General features: G+C 36.7%; 1 long non-coding RNA gene across 2 annotated transcripts in view; it reads right to left on the bottom strand.

Annotated features, from left to right (window-relative positions):
• The window catches only part of LOC138104685 (uncharacterized), a 50,632-nt gene that overhangs the window by 24,363 nt on the left and 6,018 nt on the right, over window positions 1–20,251 (bottom strand). Inside the window, exons 1-2 of one of the 2 annotated variants that reach the window (XR_011148219.1) lie at window positions 8,841–8,942; window positions 7,867–7,985 (exon numbers count right to left, since the gene is read on the bottom strand). The exons of the other annotated variant lie outside the window; for it this stretch is intronic. This is a non-coding gene — a long non-coding RNA (uncharacterized lncRNA). Of the gene's footprint in view, window positions 1–7,866; window positions 7,986–8,840; window positions 8,943–20,251 lie in introns of those variants that run through there. 2 annotated transcript variants of the gene reach the window in all.

The raw sequence follows: 20,251 nt of genomic DNA, 5'->3' as shown, positions 1-20,251 counted from the left end.
TTAAACAATCATGCGCTCTTAGTGTAAGACTTTTTTTTACAAACCAAATACATTGCAAAGTAGTGGAAGGTAGTTCATATGAAGTAGAAACAAAGGTTACAATAGAACAAAAGCTATCAGAATAAAGCATTCTGGTACAAGAAATCCCACCGACTAACTTGAGACATTTTGAAATGCCTGCCGACAGCTCCATTTAACTAGAGTATATTAATCAATGAATACAAATTTATAAGGACGTGCAAAAATTTTTAGGATCAGTTTTGGATTCTTGGTACATTGGCTGCCCTGGCACTTGGACCAAAGACTGTTTTTTCCAAAACCATATCTCTTCAGACCAAGTGATCTTATGTTTACTTCGCCTTAACTGAAAGCTAGTTTAATACTTAAGGTGGTATCCAGCAATACTGTCTCAATCGTGAAGATGATTTTCTGGACTTTACAGCATAAAATTATCCCTGTTTTCAATAAAAACAATACATGTTTTCTTGAAAGTTTTCACATGCAATTTAGCTAACATTTTCACACTTTCTTGAAATGCAAACAGAAAATATCAACAGTTAGAAAATAGCAGCTACCTGACCTTGCTCCCTTGAAATTCAAATGTTGCAGAGCTTTCTTTGCCTTCAGAAGTCAAATTTTTCTGCTGTGCAACTTCCTCATTTGGAAAGTTTAGGAGGCTGAATATATAGGAATCGTAATGGTGTTCATAATTCATTTTTAAACACAACCAATTGCTTCCTAATATTTATTGGAAAGGATGAGGACAAGAAATAATTTACATTCTCAAATGTGATGTCATTGTTTCATTAATCTTAGATGACTGAAGTATTCAGCCAGCTTCTCAGGCAGATATTGAAGACTACACCAGTTCTGCTTTGCATCCTATATCCAAATTGTTAACAAGTTGAGATCTAGCTCAAGTGCCTCCACAAGACATTGTCACCAATGCAATGGCAGACACTGTTAGAAACCCCTGACTAATTCATTTCATTAAAATATCTACCACCAAGAGAATTTTACTCAGAAGGAAGACCTCCGTGAACTATTCGTTCTCATTTCTATTGCTGTACTCAAATCAGACCTTGCTTTCTTTACGCAGCAGTTAAATATGAAGAAATAGTCTTGATTTTAGCACAGAGATTTAAGGCAAGAAGAAATAGCCGAGCGTAGCAAATGAACGAGGGACTTGGGAAGGATACGAAAATAGGAGGCTGCCATAACTACCAATTCATTTTTCTGGAAGGTTAACCAAAATCATCAGATACATAAGGCTATCCCCAGCAGTCTCTCCAGTCAGCCACCAGCATAGACCTGTCTAGGTTTCTAAGCTGTCAGAACAGATCTGAGCTGGCAAAACAGAAAAAAAACAGGATGGTCTCTGTCAGATTCAGATAAACCTGACCAATTATTTAAAGAAGCATGATTGAAGGATCAAACTTGGGACCCCAGCAGAACGTGCTTTTGTCCATTTTCAATAACTACATCAGGTCTTTCTCTTATTCACACTTCTTTTTCCTTTTCATTACTTCAGAATTCACTGTGGAAAAATATGGAATTAACTTCACCTACCCTCAGCTATAATAAAAAAAGCAACAAGGCTCTTCACTATGATCTCCTCTGACATCACTGGGATGGACAGCATGACAGGAATTTGCTGAGCATGAATTATTATACCCATTTCCATACTTGGATACAAGTAGAACGACTTATACACTGGACGGATGTACTAGCTCTCTCTACTATCTGTCGTGAATACTGCAATACTGGTCTGAATTCAGTTTTAATGCTGCTTGAAGCAGGAGGCTGGACTAGTTCACCTCTGGATGTCTCTTCCAAATTGAGTTATTCTATTTATCTATGAACTGTCTAAGGCAAAAGCAACATAAATATTAAAAGTTATGAGATTATCCAAATTACAGGAATTAAATAGGTAATTTTTTCAGGAGTGCAGGACACTTCCTCTGAGTGTTTTGGCCCTCAATTTCTTAAGCCTTTTGAAAAATCAGCCATATCTGTTTGGGTTTTTTGTCCCCCGTCCATTGAGACAAAAATATTAGAATTACCAAATCCTCCATACATTAAGACGTTCAGAGAAAAGGAAACATATCAAGGGGAATACACAAAGGAAGTGCAAAAAGACCTCCATGGAAGCAACTAGACAACATAATTGATATAGGAGGAGAAAAGGAAAGTAAGTGGTAAAGCAGGAGTAAACTCAGGGTCAGATAAAAGAAAAATTTCATTAGAATGGAGGGAGATAAAAAAAGGATAGGCCATGGTTAATATCCATTATCTAAATTAAAAAAAATAAAAAATAAAAAAATAAAAAAAAAAAAAAAATAAAAAAAAAAAAAAATAAAGCAACCTATCCATAAGCTTAACTTTGAAAATGTCCATCTAATAAACCTGCCATTGTACTCTCATAAGTCCTGTAAATCTTCCATTCAGTACCTCGTTACAAAAAATTAAGTGAAATTAAGTAATAATATATGTACATTTAAAATAATGAACAATGTAATGAAAGGAGCACTCTTCACGTTGCAATCCAGAGGGCTTTTAAATTAACTTTTAATGCTCAGCGGCTGCCAATTAATGAGGAGCCTACATGTTTGATTGTGCTACAAAACACAAACGAGGAGAAGGAAAAGTGTAACACAAGGGCACAAAGCCAGTGCAGGATGGTACACTTATACCAGTGCACAACTTTAAGGGAACACATGTAGCAGAGCCTGGGTCCAAGGACCCAAGCCTGTCTGCGGTGAACCTTTTCCTGAAATTAGGAGCTTTGAAGGCTTGGTGACAGACTGACCCTCTCACTCACTGATTCCCCCCTCATTCCAAGAAAGAACATATGTAACTACAGACAGGGAGCTTATGGTGTAATTTCTCATTTTGGCACATCACATGCATCTGAAATAGTCATGGATGTTTTTTCTTTTAAATTTTGCTTTAAGCAGTTAGCCTGCAGTATAAACTGCACACATATTCCACTGAAAAGAATGAAATAATAAAGTTGCACAGTGCAGAACAATGTCTGCAAAGGTCACACGTAGCTTCTCGAGGGGGAAGCGCCATGAGGCAGATGTGAAGAGGCCACGTGTTGTGTCAGTCCTTAGCACAGAATGAACAGAGGTGAAATATTAATTCATTGCAAGGAAAACAATCTTGCCTATATTCTAGGAACTGTCAAAGAAAGAAAAAGGTTAAAAAGAACATTTCTCTACCTGCAGCATGATGAACAGGTCCAGTTTTATCCCACTTTAATATTGTCAGGACACGTGAAGTAAAGGACTTTTGTGCTGTCCTGCTGTGGCCAGATGCAAACAAGCCTGAAAGCTGCAAATGTTTTTTCCTTGCCACTCCCTTTCACCAATGCTCTGTTATTTTGTTACTTACACTAGTAGTCAGACATACCTCTTCCAAAACTGACCATTAAGAATATAGACACTGCATATATATACACCAGCATCCTGCCTTTGACAATGTCCAGCAGCAGGTGTCCAATAAAAAATGTAAAGGCAAGAAAGGAGAAATTTTCTTTCTTGATGTACACTCCCAACTTGTACCCACTCATGGCATGGAACTTAGCACAAAGCCAGGATGGCTTAATGCAATACATTTGACAAGAATTTCAATACAGTTACCTACATAACAGAATGACCCAAAAAATCAGTACCAAGGGTGCACAGTTAAATAACTGACAACATATCTGTAACAGAAATGCTCATGGGAATAGGAAACTAAGACTGAGCTGAAAGAATTAATCTCTCTTAAACTGTTTGTTTGCCTATTTTTTAAAAAGTTGTTTGCTAACATTCAGACTAACAATTCTGGATTTGAAGTGGGGCTGGGGGTTGTATCATTCTGTAAAGATGAGGCTATAAAAAACTTGCACCGTCTTAATGAAAAGGCAGTATATAAAGCACCTTCCCAGAGAGCCACTCACTAGGTCAAGTGAGACATCTGAGCACAACGACTCCAGGAGCTAGTAACAGTTCTTCCCTAAAGGCAGTGTTTGCACTATTTTACTTATAGTAAACTTATTCCCAATGTTGTGGTTAAAAAGTCTTTTCTACAGCCTGAAGGCATCTCCTATGCAAAAGTTCTCACCTGCAGTAAGCTGGAACTGGGATGGCAGATACACACACACATAGAACAGAGTAACAACTGAATTAAACCAATGCTTATTCTGGAGACAACAAACACAAAATACATTGGAGGAAACATATTGCCATGCTACAGCAACACAATCTCTTTAGATTATATGGTAATTACGTTTAATGTGTCATTTTATCTTTTTCCCCAAAATAAAAAAATGCACTTACAGCTGAAGTAGTCTCATAAAATTATCCTTTTTGTCTGAATAAAATTGGAACATGTAAAACACTAATAATGTGGCAGAAACAAACTCTGGTACATGACCCATTAGAAAGGTTGTAACTTCAATGATTCAATCAAAGTGACATAAGCCAAAACACCAAACTGACAGGAAAATTAAAAAAAAAAGTAAAATCCAACAACATAAACCACTGAAATTGTCTGATTATAATTCATTAAAAATAAAGTATAGAGTTGATGTAGTTACATTTTGGGTCTGGATTCTAAAAGATATGTCTCAAATTGTGAAACTGCCCAACACAGGCGTCCAGGATATTAATAATTTTCTGAATTCACTTAATGATCTTCTTTCAATACAAATAGTTAATTTCCTGACAGATAATACTCTACAACTGATTAATTTCAGAGCAGTAAAAAGGCAACAGCTCCCAAGGCAAAGTAAAAAAAAAAATTATAACAAGGAGGCCAAGTCATTCATCACTTTTTTCCCCAAATTCTTAATTTCTTTCTTATATATTTTTAAACTGGTTTTCACATCAATGTCAGTTATCTATTATTTTCAGCATTAGATGACAGAGAGCTCTTACAGAGTCTTATGTCAAGAAGTACCTAAAAGAAGAAGGTGTAACAGTAAGAGAAGCGTAGTTTAGGGGTTTGGGAGGTTTTTAGTTTGCTTGTTTGGGGAGAAGATACTTATTGTATCAGGCAAAAATTATCATATGATCTTTTTTGCGGCAACAGTAGATGTAATTGTATTATATCAGATTCAGGTCTCTTCTTACTTTTTCATTACAGAAATTATCATTAGGAACAGTGTTATCTACCTATGTCACAGTGGAATCAAGCCTAACATAAGTAATTTTGTGAGGCTACGGTTCCTTTCAAATTAAGCCTAACAAGTTCAAAAGTAAAAATGTTGCTCTTTCCCAAAAGTTACTGTTTTATGCTTTTTTCCCCCCTCACTTATAAAGATGGTATTTTCACAAGGATACTGAAAGATTCTCCTGTGATGTGACTGAATGGGTCTTATGTCATTGACCAAAGACAAAGAAGCACCGCTGGAGGATCCATCTCCATTTTTAAATGTCGGTTTCCCCACCACACAACAGTCCCCCAGGTTTTACCACACCAAACATGGAAGTGGAAGTTCTGCATAAGGAGGCCTCTCCAGATAAAGAGCATTAAAAAAAAACCACAAAAACTTCAGTGTCCAAATGCTAGCTGTTCCCAAAGGGACAAAATATGATGAGTATACGCAGCAAAATAGGGAACAGCTCTGAGTATGCCACACATATAAGATGCTAGACTGCAGTGAAATATATCAAACCTCTTGAGCAAAGACTCAAGAGTTTTGCTGCTGTAGACCTCTTTGCTCATTTGAAAATGCTCTTTCCACTCCAGCATTATTGATCATGAGAAAAATTAAATTGCTATTCTTGCTTAAAGCTGAACATTGATATAAATATTTTTAAGAACATAATTTAAACTCTATTATATAAGTAGAGGAATCAATGATACCATTAAAAAATGCTCTGTTGATGGTGCTAGTTTCAACTAAAAAGTATAATGAAAATTGTTAATTTGTTGGATTCATTTAAAAAAGAGTAATCCCTTGCTGGCTGTCAAACTTAGGATGGGGGTGGGGAAGATAACCCAAAATGTACCTGTAGCTCAGCATTTAACTGAGCTAGACCATGGAATTTTGGATGTCTTTAAATCAAAACTGCCTGGAGTAGAATAAACTGACATTTAAGAAAAAGTATAACTTCTTAACAATTCTTAAGGAGATGATTAATTTTGAACAGGAATTTAGAAGGGAAGAACTTAAAATATATGCCCATATGTCAGCTTGTCAAGGCGATATACCTCAAGAAAGTTCTGCATTATACCAGCTCTGCTGACTACTGCTCAATGCCACTGTAGTTCAGGTGTCAACACCCAGTAGCAGGCTGCTCCAAATGCATGTACTGTCACATCCTATTTCTTTGGCATTTCCACTTTTTATCACAAATACCAGGTGCAGTAATCTGTAAATTTTTAAAAAATTACTCTAATCCCTTTTAAGGGGTCCGATCAAGGCTCCAAAATGCGAAGTGCCAACCCTGAAAACAACATGGCTCTCGGAGTCTTTGCCTGTGTTTTAAATACCTGTACCAACTTAATTATCATAATGTTAAAGCTGTGCAATCAAGTTCATTGAAAATAAAGAGTCGTGCCAAAAGAACAAAGTAAAATTGATGTATTCAAGTGGAAAAAAGTAAAATAAACAAAATAAAGCTTTAGCTAGAAGTTAGGAAGATCATGCATTAAGATGAAAGATGAAACAGATGCAATACACAGCAAAGATCAAAGAGCTCCAGCAATTCATTCTGAGAGTCAAAATCCAGCTGAGCATGGGAGCCCTGTCCGCATAATAAGAAAGGTTGACTAAAACATAGGGATTAAACAGATGAGCTGTCTCCAGTGAATGTATGGCACAGGAAGCCCTGCTGAGCCACTTGTAAAGACACTTTGGAATTGTACACCTGCTACTCCACAGTGAAACCTACAGGAAGCCAGCCTGCAAGGGGAAAGAAACCCACTAATGGACTAAATAGCTATCTTTAAGAGGAAAAAAAAAAAGAGTCCATACAAGAAAACAACAGCTAACAGATTTGCTCTTTCCCCTCCATTTCATTTATTTACCAAATATTTCCATCACAAATGACTATAAAGAAATTGTTATCACCACCCTCTAGTTCCCGCGAAAGAAAAGAAAAAAGCTTAGCAGTTAAACTATCAACACAACCATCCATATATAGCAGGATCAGCCTAGTATTCTCAATGAAGCTATCTGTCACAATATTACTGGTTTGGAAGCTCTTTTTGTACTCCAGCACAGTAAATGGACAAATATCTAATAACTTCAGTGCTGTGGGACTAAGTGTGATGATCAGTAAAATTTATATTATTTTCAATACTGATGGCATTTAAAATAAGTTTATATAAAAATCTTCATTTTTCTCATCCACATAATGAATAGAGATGGAAACATTTCAATCAAAATTCATAGGTAACGATTAGTTTCTCTTCTGTCACAATTGGTAACATGAAACAAAACTAGAAAAAAGTTAAAAGTTGTTAACAACAGGTAAGAAACACTATTCAATTTAGTTAATTGATTCATAAACTCTCATATTAAAGTAAAATTCCTACGACATGCATGTAGCCATAAACACAGCCCTCTCACCAAAAAAAAAAGGAAAATGTAGGGCTAGCAGTCACTCCATGGCTCAAAGTATCAGAACTGTAGGGGTTTCCAACACCTCTGACAGGATCACTGCTATGCATTACACCTCCTCGCAAAGAACGGATAAGGGAAGTCCTCACATCAGAAGATGGCAAACCATAACTTAATCAGGAAGCAAAGCCAGTTGAATGCATACATGCTCTCAAGTTTAAGGCTTTGCTTTCTGACAGATGTACAATTAATGTCCACCACAGGCTACAGGTGGTTCTATGTTTATTTTTCAAATGAATGTTACTAACCTGCTTGTCCCACGAATGTTATTTACAATTGTGGTTTTTGTTCTTGTTTTAGCTGACAGGACAATCTCCTCAAGGATCTGGGCAGAGCTGATATATTTGATTTTCAGGTTATCTACTGCCTGCAGATACAAGCACTTTGATTGTTTACAATGCAGGAGTAATTGGTAACCGTTAAATAACTCCAGAGACTGATTTAAGAGTCCTTCACCTACTGCATGAAAGTAGGGCTTCATCCCACAGTCCCTAATCTGGCTAAATACTTAAAGATTTCACCATGAAAACAGGATATTAAAAAATTAGCAAGTGCAATGGTAATTTAATCATCAATCACATACAAGCATTATATTCAGTTTTTAATGATTTTAATTCAATTTATATTCCAAAGTGGAAATTAAAATAAGAAACATGCATGTTCTCTCATTAAACTTCCAAAATCAGTTACAGATATTAATTTTTGTAACACAGTTGAAAGCAGGATTTCTAGTGCTGCTTTCAGCACACCAAGCCAAAATGAGAACATGAAAACAAAATTCAGCCAGTATTCCAATGAGGAATTTCATGTGTTGTTTAATTGGTGATAGATTACTTGTGATTGCATAGGTTCAGGTTGCAGATAATATTTAAAATAACTTTCCAAAGGATTTGCCTGGTCTTGCACAGTCAAATAGAATTACTTAGCTATAAACAAATCAGGCAAAAAGTCACAGAGAGCATTTTAACTATTTTCTGACACCATTTTATGGGCACTGAAAGTTTCCCGCTTCACAAAATGGTGTGGAAGCACAATACTGTAATGAACACACTGTTTGTTGACAGAACTCCTCTGAACTTAGCATTTTAAACTGGAAAACAGCAGTGAAATACATCACTGAAGATATTACACATTGCCAGACAGCACCATCATGGACGTAGCCTAAATGAAACGCTAAAGCACACTGTGGGAGGCCATCCAGCTAGAACGGCAGTGAGCTCACCGTGCCCGTGTCTCACCACAAAGCCCACATCCACCATGCTTTGAGGAGCAAGGTTGAAGTATGCAGCGGGAGATGGGGTATCTCTTGTCATTCTCTGCCCCTCTGGCTCCTTTGGGGAGTGCAGCACCAAGACTTCTCCCTGCTTCAATGTAAAAGTAATGTGGGTGCTTAAGGGCTGATTAGCAGCAGCTTCCTGCAAGAGCAGCTCCACCTGTTTGTGGACCAAAGAACGCACCAGTGGCAGAGCAGCCCCACCTGTGCAGCACCACGGCTGCTCTAAGGAGTCACAGGATCCTCTTCTGTTCCACGTGAGTCTAACTGCAGCCCCTCAATCTCACCTGGACAGAGCTTTCTCTCCAAGCGGAAAACTTAGGGAAAACTGAGATTGCTCCCAAATCATTAACAATGCCAATTGCCTGACTTCTTGGCGCATAAACATACTTGTTAGCACACTGTAAATTAGTCAAGTGGAAGCCCAACCTTTTACAATTTACAGCCAACAGCAAATGACACCAGGGCTCCTGCAAATCCCAGGTGCACATCCTGCAAAAATCACATAAGATATATAGCAGAGACTGAGCCAACTGCTCTTCCAAGTAACCTGGTGAATGTACTGTCACAAATTTTACCGCCCATGGGCAAATCACAATATGCTCAGACCAAATCACAAGAGATTTCATAGAGGCATTTCAAACACCTTTCTCCCAAGAGAGAGCTGCCACCTTGAAAAATTTCAACCTGTTTACCCAGCTGTTTTAGTCCTACAGCTGTCATTTAAAAGGTCATAAACATTCCTTTTTATAATGAGGTAATGATTTACCTTCTCCTGCTGGACAGTTTTGCATGAACTATTGAAATAACTTTTGTGTTGAAAGTTTACCATTGAAAATTTTCGAACAGTATGTGAACCACTCAGAAGGTCATGATAAGTCAGATACAGAAATTATCTCTGTTGTTCATTTAACCACTAGGCTCCTATGCAAGTCCCACAGTGGGACGTATGTACTCATTTATTTGTTCTGCTTTTATATTTGCATACTACATCCCCAGCTCTGTTGCTCTGAATTTTTAAAACATATATGTATATAGAATTGGTAGAAGGTAAATAATACATTATCTCACTCTTTCAAGTAAAAAAAAGAAGCAACAAAAATCTTTTACAAGTTTATAGTTAATGTGGAATTGTAAGGAAAAACCCAAACATTTGGACATACTTGTAAGTATGGTAAACAAGGCAAAAAGTATGCCCTCACACCTAATTCTGAAACATTTCTTCTTTGTGTCTGCCTCAAACCAGGCTTATGTTTGGCTCAACACTAAATAAGAACTGTGATAATTTGCAATTTTTTATATGGAGGCAGGAGTAAAATTTTCCAAGTTGTACTGACATGTTCACGTGTGCAAGAGACACAGAATTAATTAGTTTTGCATACTACTCTGGCTCATGTCTACAAGCTTACTTTTCTGAATTTCGTTTCCTAGACTAAAAGTGCAGTTCTTCGTATTTCTTGATGGAGAAAATCAGAGAATAAGCTAAGGCAAAAGAAGTGTCATTTCAGGGACTAGAGTTATTAGCATAACTTTTTTTCTTTTCTGCCCTAACTTCCAGTTTGTTTGAAAGTCTTACATCCATTGTACTCTAACCTTGGTTTTTCAGTTACACATCAATCAGAAAAATATATTCTGAAGTAAAAAAAGAAGTATTAAAATTGATACAAGGTTGTCAAATGTGAGGTGAATTCTACAGTCATATCACACCCAAAAACCCTGCCTTACATGAAAGCATCCATTAACAGGTTTGGGGTTTTTTTGTTTAAATGTAAGATAAGATATAATAGCACATGCAAACTGTATATGTTGTTGTACCCCACATGAATTCTGTTGTTACAATTTGCTTCGACACCATGTCATGAATAAACAAACTCTGTGTCAAATTTAAATACTTAAGTTTCATCTTGATACCTCACTGTCTCTCGGTCCAGCTTCATTTAGAGTGGATAAGGTGTGAGAGAAGAGTAAAGGAGCTCGACCTGCAGTTTATATCTCCAGCAAAGATAATATGAGATACAAATGAAATTAATCAAAAAACAACAAAAAAAGAGACAAGAACTAAACGAAACCAAAAAAAACCCAAACCAACCAATTTCCTATTAGGTTTACAATAGATGCCCCTATACAATGCCCAACCATATTTCCTCAGTCTTCCAGGTTCAACTTCCACTGATCAAGATAAAACAGCATGATAATGTATATGTCATCATGCATACCTACATGCATAGGAAAAACTTTTCAAGTCTTCTAGAGCTCATAGTCTGAGCCCTTCACAATGGATTACTAGCATTTCTTCAAGTGATTTCAGACACCAAATGTTACAAACGGATTTAAATCTGCCTCACTTCAGCAATGATCATGCATTTACTGTAGTTTTCATTATATCAAAAATACTTCAGCTTCATCAGCAACAGATGAATTAATTATTTTTTTTACTAATTCAAATGATCTTTTTTCCAATTTTTTATAAGCCCCAAGGTTCTTTCAGCAATATTGGTTCCTTCTCTGTTCCGTAAGATCATAATCAATCTCTATTATTGTCATGAAAATGGTATTTGTCACTTTGCTGAGAAAAAAAATAATCAATACGTCTTGCAGAGTAGAATAGGAATTTAATGCAGTGAATTGATGTCTGTTAGAGAAATTTAGCTTGCCAGCAGTTTGGGACAAGCTAATAGAAAACCAGAAAATTCACTGAAGGTTGACAGATGAATACACAGACATGCCACAAAAATTAATATTTGGGCACTTTGTATAGCCTGTCATTTCATATGCTGGAGAGAAAATAGATGTAGACAGGCATATCCCTCAGGAAATCCTTTTGGTTTTTAAAAGGCAAAAGCCTTTAAAAAGCATGTAAAAATAAATTCTTCACCGTATTATTTTTATGTTTATATAAGTTTCTGAAAATTAAGTATTCTGAAACAATCTTCCATGTAAATATTTTGCTTCAGACATCATACTGAATATGAAAACACTGCTGAGTGATAAAATAACACAAAGTTTCTGAGTCAATACTAAATTCCTGATTCTTCTGGATAACACTACATTGCAAAAACAAATCAGAGCATTGCTTCAAAAATTAGTACAGAAACTGAACAATGGTACTGCTCACAAAATGTTCTGGATCATGAAGAAGAAAAAAATGCCCAAATAAAATTTTCATAACCAATACATAGAAGGAGATGCAGCCATATTTTTCATGCCAAATACAATACCCTCAAAAGAGCTGCTAGAATTATTTGAGCCTTATTAAAAGAAAGTTACACTTTAGGAACACAATCCCCCTTTCTGTCTATTGCCATCTGCAGAAGCCGTCAAAACACTCCACCTTCCAATTACATGCTTTCTGTCTTTCACTTGCTCTACAATAAGCCTATAATCTGTTTAATTCCCTTGTTTGGTTGGTTTAATGAACAATGCTTTTAAGTAGCAGGGCTTGATAAACCCAGCATCCACAACAAGCAAGCTGCAGTTATCCCTCCCTTCAGGAGAGCATCAGCACCACTGACTGCAGAGACAACACACTGGCCACAGCAGGAAGCAGCACAGGGCACCCAGCTTTGGATTTCTGTTGCACCACTTTCTGAATTCCGTTCTTCCTATGAAATCTGCTGAGTCTAGGTTGGATATAAACGGGACACTGTCTTCACGGTCCTGCCTGTGGTTCCCAGGAACTCTAAAAGTATGAATATCAGGTACCCACCAGGTCAAAGAGAAGCAAACAGGCATCTCTAAATGCCTAAGAAGGCAACCAGCTGACTGTTTGTGGTGAAACTTTCATGCTATCATTCCAGAGACTTCAAGTAAGCTTGGCACATGAGCCCTGTTTTAGTAAGAGGAACAGCTTTTTGTCATGTGCAAAAGAGCATTCTTGGCCAAAAGGACAGGATGCTGAAGATGTCAGGAATTTTACGTGGAAACACAAATGTTTAAACATAAGAGAACAGAAGGGACAAAATTTAACACCTCCTTGCCTGTAAAACTGAAATAACACCAGGCAGCAGAGGTCTACAATAAGGTGGACATTGAAGAAAATATGCATCTCCTACTGCCTTCACCATTCTGTCATGGATTTAAAAATACCCATGTGAATTAGAACCCCTGCCACTCCTGCACTCCTTTCTGATGGCAATGCTGCTAACCGTCCTTTCTGATGGCATCAGAAACTTGATATAGGAAGTGAAGAAATGTTAACATTACTGAGGTTCTCCAAAAATAGGGAACTTAATCTAATTTTTTCCTAATCTGTAAAAGAATTTGACCTTCAACCTGATGAAAAATCCAGCTGAGTTTCCACCACTGCAAAATTTAAGTTAAACAATAAAAGGAGAGTAAGCTTCTATTGAAACTGTGCCAGGCACAATTTTGCAAGCCTCATAGAAAACAAACAGCAACACTACTTTTAAGAAAGTTATGCATTCTTAAAAAACAAAGGATATCATACACCATAGGAATTTCACAACACTAAAGTAGGAGGTCCCAAAAGCCAACTGTGTGGTCTTTATTTCACAACTGAGTTCCAGCTGCTATTGTACATTATAAGATCATGCAGCTGATGGTGTATGACAAGAAGTGGTTTATGACAAGAAATCAGTGTTGCATGACACTGTCAACATTGCATGAGTGCAAACATTTGTGGTTCACCCTAGGAAAGGTAAAGGGTTATTACAGAAGGTGACAGAGTGTTAGTAGAGCTAGTTCAAAATAGGAAATGTTCTGTTATACACTGTCAAGTCTGATGCATCGGATTTGCATGTGTGGTGAGAAAATGAACACACATGTTATGCCCTGGGAGTTACATATGTATTTTTGTCAGAAGTGCAAAGCACAGTTTGGCATAAATGCAAGCCGTTAGAGAATTTATCAGAGCTGTAAGCACTTGCAGCATCACTGGCTCCACATGAATGTATACACTGAATCTCTTTCATGATCAGTCGTGAAGATATAAGCAAAAACTCAGTATTAAGCATGGATATTTTTTGTAATCAGTATGGTGGACCCTGAGGGAAATACACCCATTGAATTTTCCTTCGGCTTTCTAAGATAATTTGTACAAGACTGATGATGAATTTCAATAGGTTTGAAAGCTCAGTCCCATTGAGGAAAAGGGTAATAGTTATTTCCCAATTAAACTCTTTCAGATTAGCTTACTGACAAAGGGACATAAATTTGAACCCACAGCATACATTAACATTAGATGAGCTTCTACTGAAGATGGTAAATTTTCAGATTTTTTTTCTTAATTTCACACATATTTTTCAGTCCTTTCCGTAAGACCAGCCAGAAATTCTGCTGTAGTCATAGAAGAGACTAACAAGTAACAGCAGTGGCTTGGAAACACCTTCCATCTTTAATATACTCCCCAGTCACCAAGTGAGAATCATACCATGTAAACATTCCTAGCACTTGTTATTAATGCAAAACCATCTGTAGGAATCTGTTCTACTTTAAAGCCTTCCTTCCCATTTTCTAAACACAATCATAATGTAGTCTGTTTCCTGTGAAACACAAAACATTTTCAGGGTCTATGTGAATACTTTTTCCAATAAGACTCAATAAAATTATGATGCAAGGGCATGATCCTCCATCCACTAAAGTTAATGAAAAGTGTACTCTGGTTTAAACAGTACAGAAAGAATGTGTACAACAAGAAATTAAATGCAGCCAAAACTGTGGACTTTCTATCTAACATCTGGCCCCATTTACAAGTGTCAGTCAAGAGCATTAAATAAAGACAAATCAAATGCCTTACAAAATGCCTCCAGCTTCATTTCCCTTGCAGCTCCAATGTTCATTAACATTAACATACATTTGCTTCAGGTGGAAAAGAGTTTTTAAATAATACCAAGTAGGTATCATCTCGATTTCTCATTTTGCTATTGACCAAGCGATTAACAGTTGACTGCTAACTACTGAATCACTACTGGTTGAATTTGGATCTGATTTCTTTTATTAAATAGAAGGCTTTATACCATACAGATTTTCTTCTGAGTAATCTCTTTCCCCTCACTTCATATTTGCAAATGAACTTAACTGATCAGCGGTTCATATGGTATTGAAGAAAAACTTATGACAAATACAAAAAAATCTTCTAATTTCTTCTCAAAATCTTACCTCCATTTTCAAGAAAAACCATCATAGGCACTTTGCATAACATGCCCTTTAAAGACTAATTTTAGTTTTAAGAGAAATCTTTGAAAGGATCCTCATTTAGGATTCATTTCTATTCTGGTTTTTGTGAGGGGCGTTACCTTAAACCCGTTAACAGAATAGCAGCAAAGAAAGGTGGTCATACGTACCCACAGCTTTGAGCAATTAAAGACAGCAGTGATGCGTTCTAGAAAAGAGTAAGTTGCCCTAGTTCTGCTTTGTTTCCCCTATGAAGTGTTATAACACTTCTCATTTGGTTAAGAGATTTGAAGTCAAAGGATCCCCAAACTTGTCTGTGTGCATGTTCATTGACGTACACCAGAATGTTACCTATTTAGATTTTTAAGGAAACTGCCTGCACTGACTAGTGAGAAATGCAGAAAGGCATTTGACAGCAGACAAAATGGGCTAGACAACACTCACACCTCCTCCCTAAGCTTCTCTTTTTGTCTTCACATGAAGGATGTCTGCTGCCAAGGCCAGTCCTGTCTTTTTCTTGGCTCTCTCCTGCTCTGCTCCCTCATTGCTCAAAGGTAAGTCAAGGAAAGGGCCAGCCTCCACAGACACCAACAGGAGGAACCACGACTGAGCAGGAGAGACAAACTCCATAGGGTTCATCAGCTTCCTCCTTGTATCCATCCAGAGGGACCATCAGTCAGACCTCAGTTCCTCCCAGAGAACAGACTGGTGGAGGAGATGGCCACTGGTGGTCAGAGATAATACCTTGCACGTCATCATGTTTTTTACTTTCCCAAGTAAGTGATTTCAGATCTTAACTGCTTAAACACTGGGATGTGAGATAAACCTTCAACTTAGTAAACTTCTTTGACAAAACTTTTGCTTTGTATATTACTGAGAAAATGATGATGAAAATAATACACTATGTACATTGTAAAATACACTATGTCCTTGAAATGCAGATTTGCATTTATTTAAAAAGTAGTTTTGTACAGGTATAATTAGTAATTAAAATGTTTTAAAATGGCTAAGGAATCTAGCAGTCAGGATTAGATTTAATCCTGAGTGACCACAATTAAAATTCAATTGTTCACACTTTCAAAATTTTTCAACCTAAATCTTTTGTGAATTTAAGTTTGAAAAAGATGAAATTAAACCAAGTTACCAATGAACTTTAATCTACATACTTCGGGAATTTTTTTTATGCATATGTATCAATACACATACAAGTTACGTGATCTTAGGTGAAAAAGAAGTAAATGAAACTTCTCTATTGATGCTTTCCACTGATTTTCATGAGTCAATAGGATAAGGAAGAATGGATCCAAGAGTCAAAATTAAAATTAATTGAGTATTTAGCCTGAAGGTCAACAACTTTCGTGGCCATCTGCCATAGTAACTGGTGGTATTTGTCACACTGTGCAGCTGCATTGGTTTGAATACCTACTGTGGACATCAAAGAAGCTGATGTGCAAGGGAAACCCTTAATATCCGGAGACACTGACACTGATCTTGCCAAGCACATCCTCCAACAAGTCAATTGCAGAACGTATAGCAGCTCAAAGCCAGTTTATAGTGCACTTGGACAACTGTGTCACTCTAACAGAGGTGTTTGAGATATTATTAATGTTACCCTGCTGCTAATTAAAGTTTGAGTGTTACTAAGATGGAAAGTTATAGTTCATACAAGACTTAATTATAGTACTTCAGATCATTAGGAATACATCATAACAAAGAGCAATCTAATCCCAAAATGAGCAAAATACCTTGCCATGGAATTAAGGCTGACTTTATATCAGAAATAAAAAATACGTCATAGGTTTTAAATAGACTAGTAGTTAGTCCAGAACCACAGACCAGAGAAAAAAAGAAGCAAAGAGCTGTTAGCAGGTTAAACAGGGAAATACACAATTAGGATGCCCCAAAAGCCTTAACTTTGGACCATATATCTTCTTAAAACAAAAGAAAATATGTGAATTTACTATTCAATGATGAAATTTTTAAAACTAAATTGTGTTATACTTACAGGGCATTTTGATTGGGCAGAATAAAGAGAGGTTAGATGCTGTAGTTGTAAATTCCTGAATTCTGTTCAGTATACTTTTTTCAAGTAGAACTTCAAGCATGAATACATCAAATGTTATGTTTAAATTCCAAACTTGAAATATACATTAAAAAGTTGACTGTTCTGCTCTATGATGGCATCAATTTACCAGTAAATGCTGTTAAAATGATGTAAAGAAATACCATGAACAAAAAGCTTTTCTACACTTTTCAAATTGAATTAAAATTCTAGTGAAGAAGGTTAATACAATATTAAATCACTTTAGGCATTAACTTCCTTCACTTTTCTGAGTACTGGTAAAGCTATCCATTTCTATATGTGCTTATTCAATTTGAAGAGCAAAAGGATGCTCAAAGTTTATATACAGTGTGTGAGAATGGAGTGCTGCTCTTATATTATAACTACCTTGTGATTCAGTTCTTAAATCTATTACCTTACCAAATGTGACATGCTATGATTACTTCTCCTGAAAGGACAAAACATAAACATTGTATCAAAAACTTAACAGTCTCTTTAGTGTTCTGAAAAAGCTGCCTGATCTGTGCCTCAAACATCACTCATACGTTTCTCTCCTGGCTGCAAAGTAGGGAAAAGATGCTGAATTCACAGTTTGACTCCTCACTACTTGCAGGAAGCCCACATGAGGACTTTTGCTTTTGTTTCGCTAATAACAGCACCAAAGACAAGGTGGTTGTCAGAAGCTCTAGGAGAGTGCTTTCCTGTGGGCTGTTCTCAGTGAGACTCTGCTCAGACTAGGGGAGCGAGAGAAAGGAGATAAAGACAGAGAAAATGGCAGAGACCAATTAGTCAACACAGCCTGTCAAGCAACCCAGCACTGGGAACCAAGAAGCTGCCTCACTGCACACCCAGCCACAGAAACAGCAGGTGTAAAAAATGTATAATTGGTCAAAGTAAAGTAAAACATAAATGGCGTTTCTCACACAAAGAAAATAAGATAAGGAAACGATCTTTTTTATGTTGTTGGAAAAAAAGCCTGTAAAAAGAGAAGCAATAACCGCAAAGTTTGGGTCTGATTAAGACCCTGAATCTGTGATGCTGACATTATGTGGAATATGAAAAAGACAACTAAGAAAATAGAGTATTTGGAAAAGTATCAGTGCCAAGGACAGTACCGACATATTTGTCTAACTTTCCTACATAGCAATCTTATCACTTTGCTCAATCTGCCAAAATAAGCTGAAAAAGCAGAACTCTAAATGTGAAAAGTGGCTGCAGCAAAACCCTGCACATAATGCCTTCTCACAGAAAACTACAATAGGGGAGAAAAATATTTAAAGGCTGGGAAAATTATGGCAAGAGGTAGTGGTTGAGGAAACAATCTTAAAAATAAAACCCAAAACATAACTGTGTGTGTGTGTTTTGAAAAGGACAAGGAAAAACCCAAATCCCCCTCTGAACCAATACTCCAGGGAGAGAACTCCAGTGAAGATAAAGACATAGTCAAGTGTTTAAGGACTCTGCAAGAGGAGACTCCACTTCTGTGTGTAGCATTCATTCAGGCAAAATAATAAAATGATGCAAATACACCTGATTTTTTTTTTTTTTTTTTAATTTAACCACTGAGAGCAGAAAAGCCAAAACTGATTTGGGCTCACCCGTAGTAAATACTTTCACTTAAGTAACTAATTTCCATGAAACCATTCTTGGAAGAGGAGCAATTAATTTCAAAGACAAAAAACTCTCTTCTTTTCTATGCCAAATCAGATCAAAAGCTATCTTTCTGTGAAAGGTTTTTAAAACTTACTGGACTTAAAATATCCTTCCTTTATCTCTTTACAAAGTCAGTTCTTATCCTGCTTTAGCTGCATGAAACAACAGTTTACTGTTGTTACAGTCATATAGTAATGACACATGGCTAAGAAGACACAACACTGCTCTCCCTCTATTTGCCTAGTTCTGGTCTGCAAAGTAAAAAAGTGTCACTGTGGATGGATGATAAATGCTGAAATTATGTTCTTTTCTGAAGTTATAGAGTATAAATGTAGAACACACAAACATTCATTATAAATAAAATGCTTTTTAAAATGCTCCCTCTATGTATTCCTCTGCCTATATATTCCCTATTCCCCAGAGGGATACTCCCCATTTCCAATTCTACTCAATGGATATAATTTGAATAGGGACTGACTTTGAGGTCCTCCAGATTTAGAATAAGATAGTAAAACAGCTTTCAAGTATTTTGACTCATTCAAGCATCAATCACAGTTGCAGGTGATTGGTGAAGGAAAATTATGTCAAAGCAGGGGGGAAAAAATTAGCTTCAGAAACTTGAAGCTGTTGAAGTTATGCTAAGTAAATAATGTGACAGTAAATGTTTTATACAGTTTCAAAGACTTGGCTTTATTTGGTACTTTGGTGATTAAAAAGTTAGCCTTTTAGGGCCCTAAATGACTTGAAAAATATGCTATACTATTTCACAGAAGTATGGACTGAGGCAGTAAAAGGAAAGAGCATCTTACATCATGGCTGTCTCTAAAATTAATTTTAACATCAAATAGATGCAAAAAACCATACACATACATTTTTAAACCACTCTTTAAAAATATCAGGACATCTGTCTTGTAGGAGTTATTGCTCTTGATGAAAATACTCACAGCAGAACAGGGGCTTCTGATAATCAGTTGAGTCAAAACAGGCCTACTTATTACAAACAACAGAAAATAAGATTATTTCTTACTTCTGCCTTCTAAATTTTGATGGGGTTTTTTTTGTTCTCAAACAACAAGGCATTCCCATGCCAGGTGCCCTGAAAAGCTGAAATCCCTCCTGTGACTTTCAATCATAATATCGCAAGCACATTACCAATATTGTTTCTGACTCAAAAATTTACCTACATTAAGTATAGAACTGCAAAAGTGGTATCTCTCATGATTACTATAAAACTAAAAGACACAAGCAAGCTACAAGCATGCAACAGAAGTCCTACTATCCATGATTAACCGAGTAGAAATTAGTATTCTCACATGGTGCTTCATTGCGCACTTGCAAGAAATAATACCAAATAATTCAATAAAGCGGTAATTAAAAACCTGTCTCAATTCTCCTGATACTGTGGCAATCATGCTCCCACAACCTCGCAGCTGAGCACGGAGCGCTCAGCTGCCTGCGCTGCACTGCGAAGAAACAATCCACCCACCGCTGACTCCTGTTGTTTCATAGGGGA

The sequence above is a fragment of the Aphelocoma coerulescens genome, chromosome 1A, assembly GCF_041296385.1.
Source record: "Aphelocoma coerulescens isolate FSJ_1873_10779 chromosome 1A, UR_Acoe_1.0, whole genome shotgun sequence".
NCBI lineage: Eukaryota > Metazoa > Chordata > Aves > Passeriformes > Corvidae > Aphelocoma > Aphelocoma coerulescens.
Note: the sequence above shows the minus strand (reverse complement) of the source record. Positions and strands in the feature narration are given on the sequence as shown.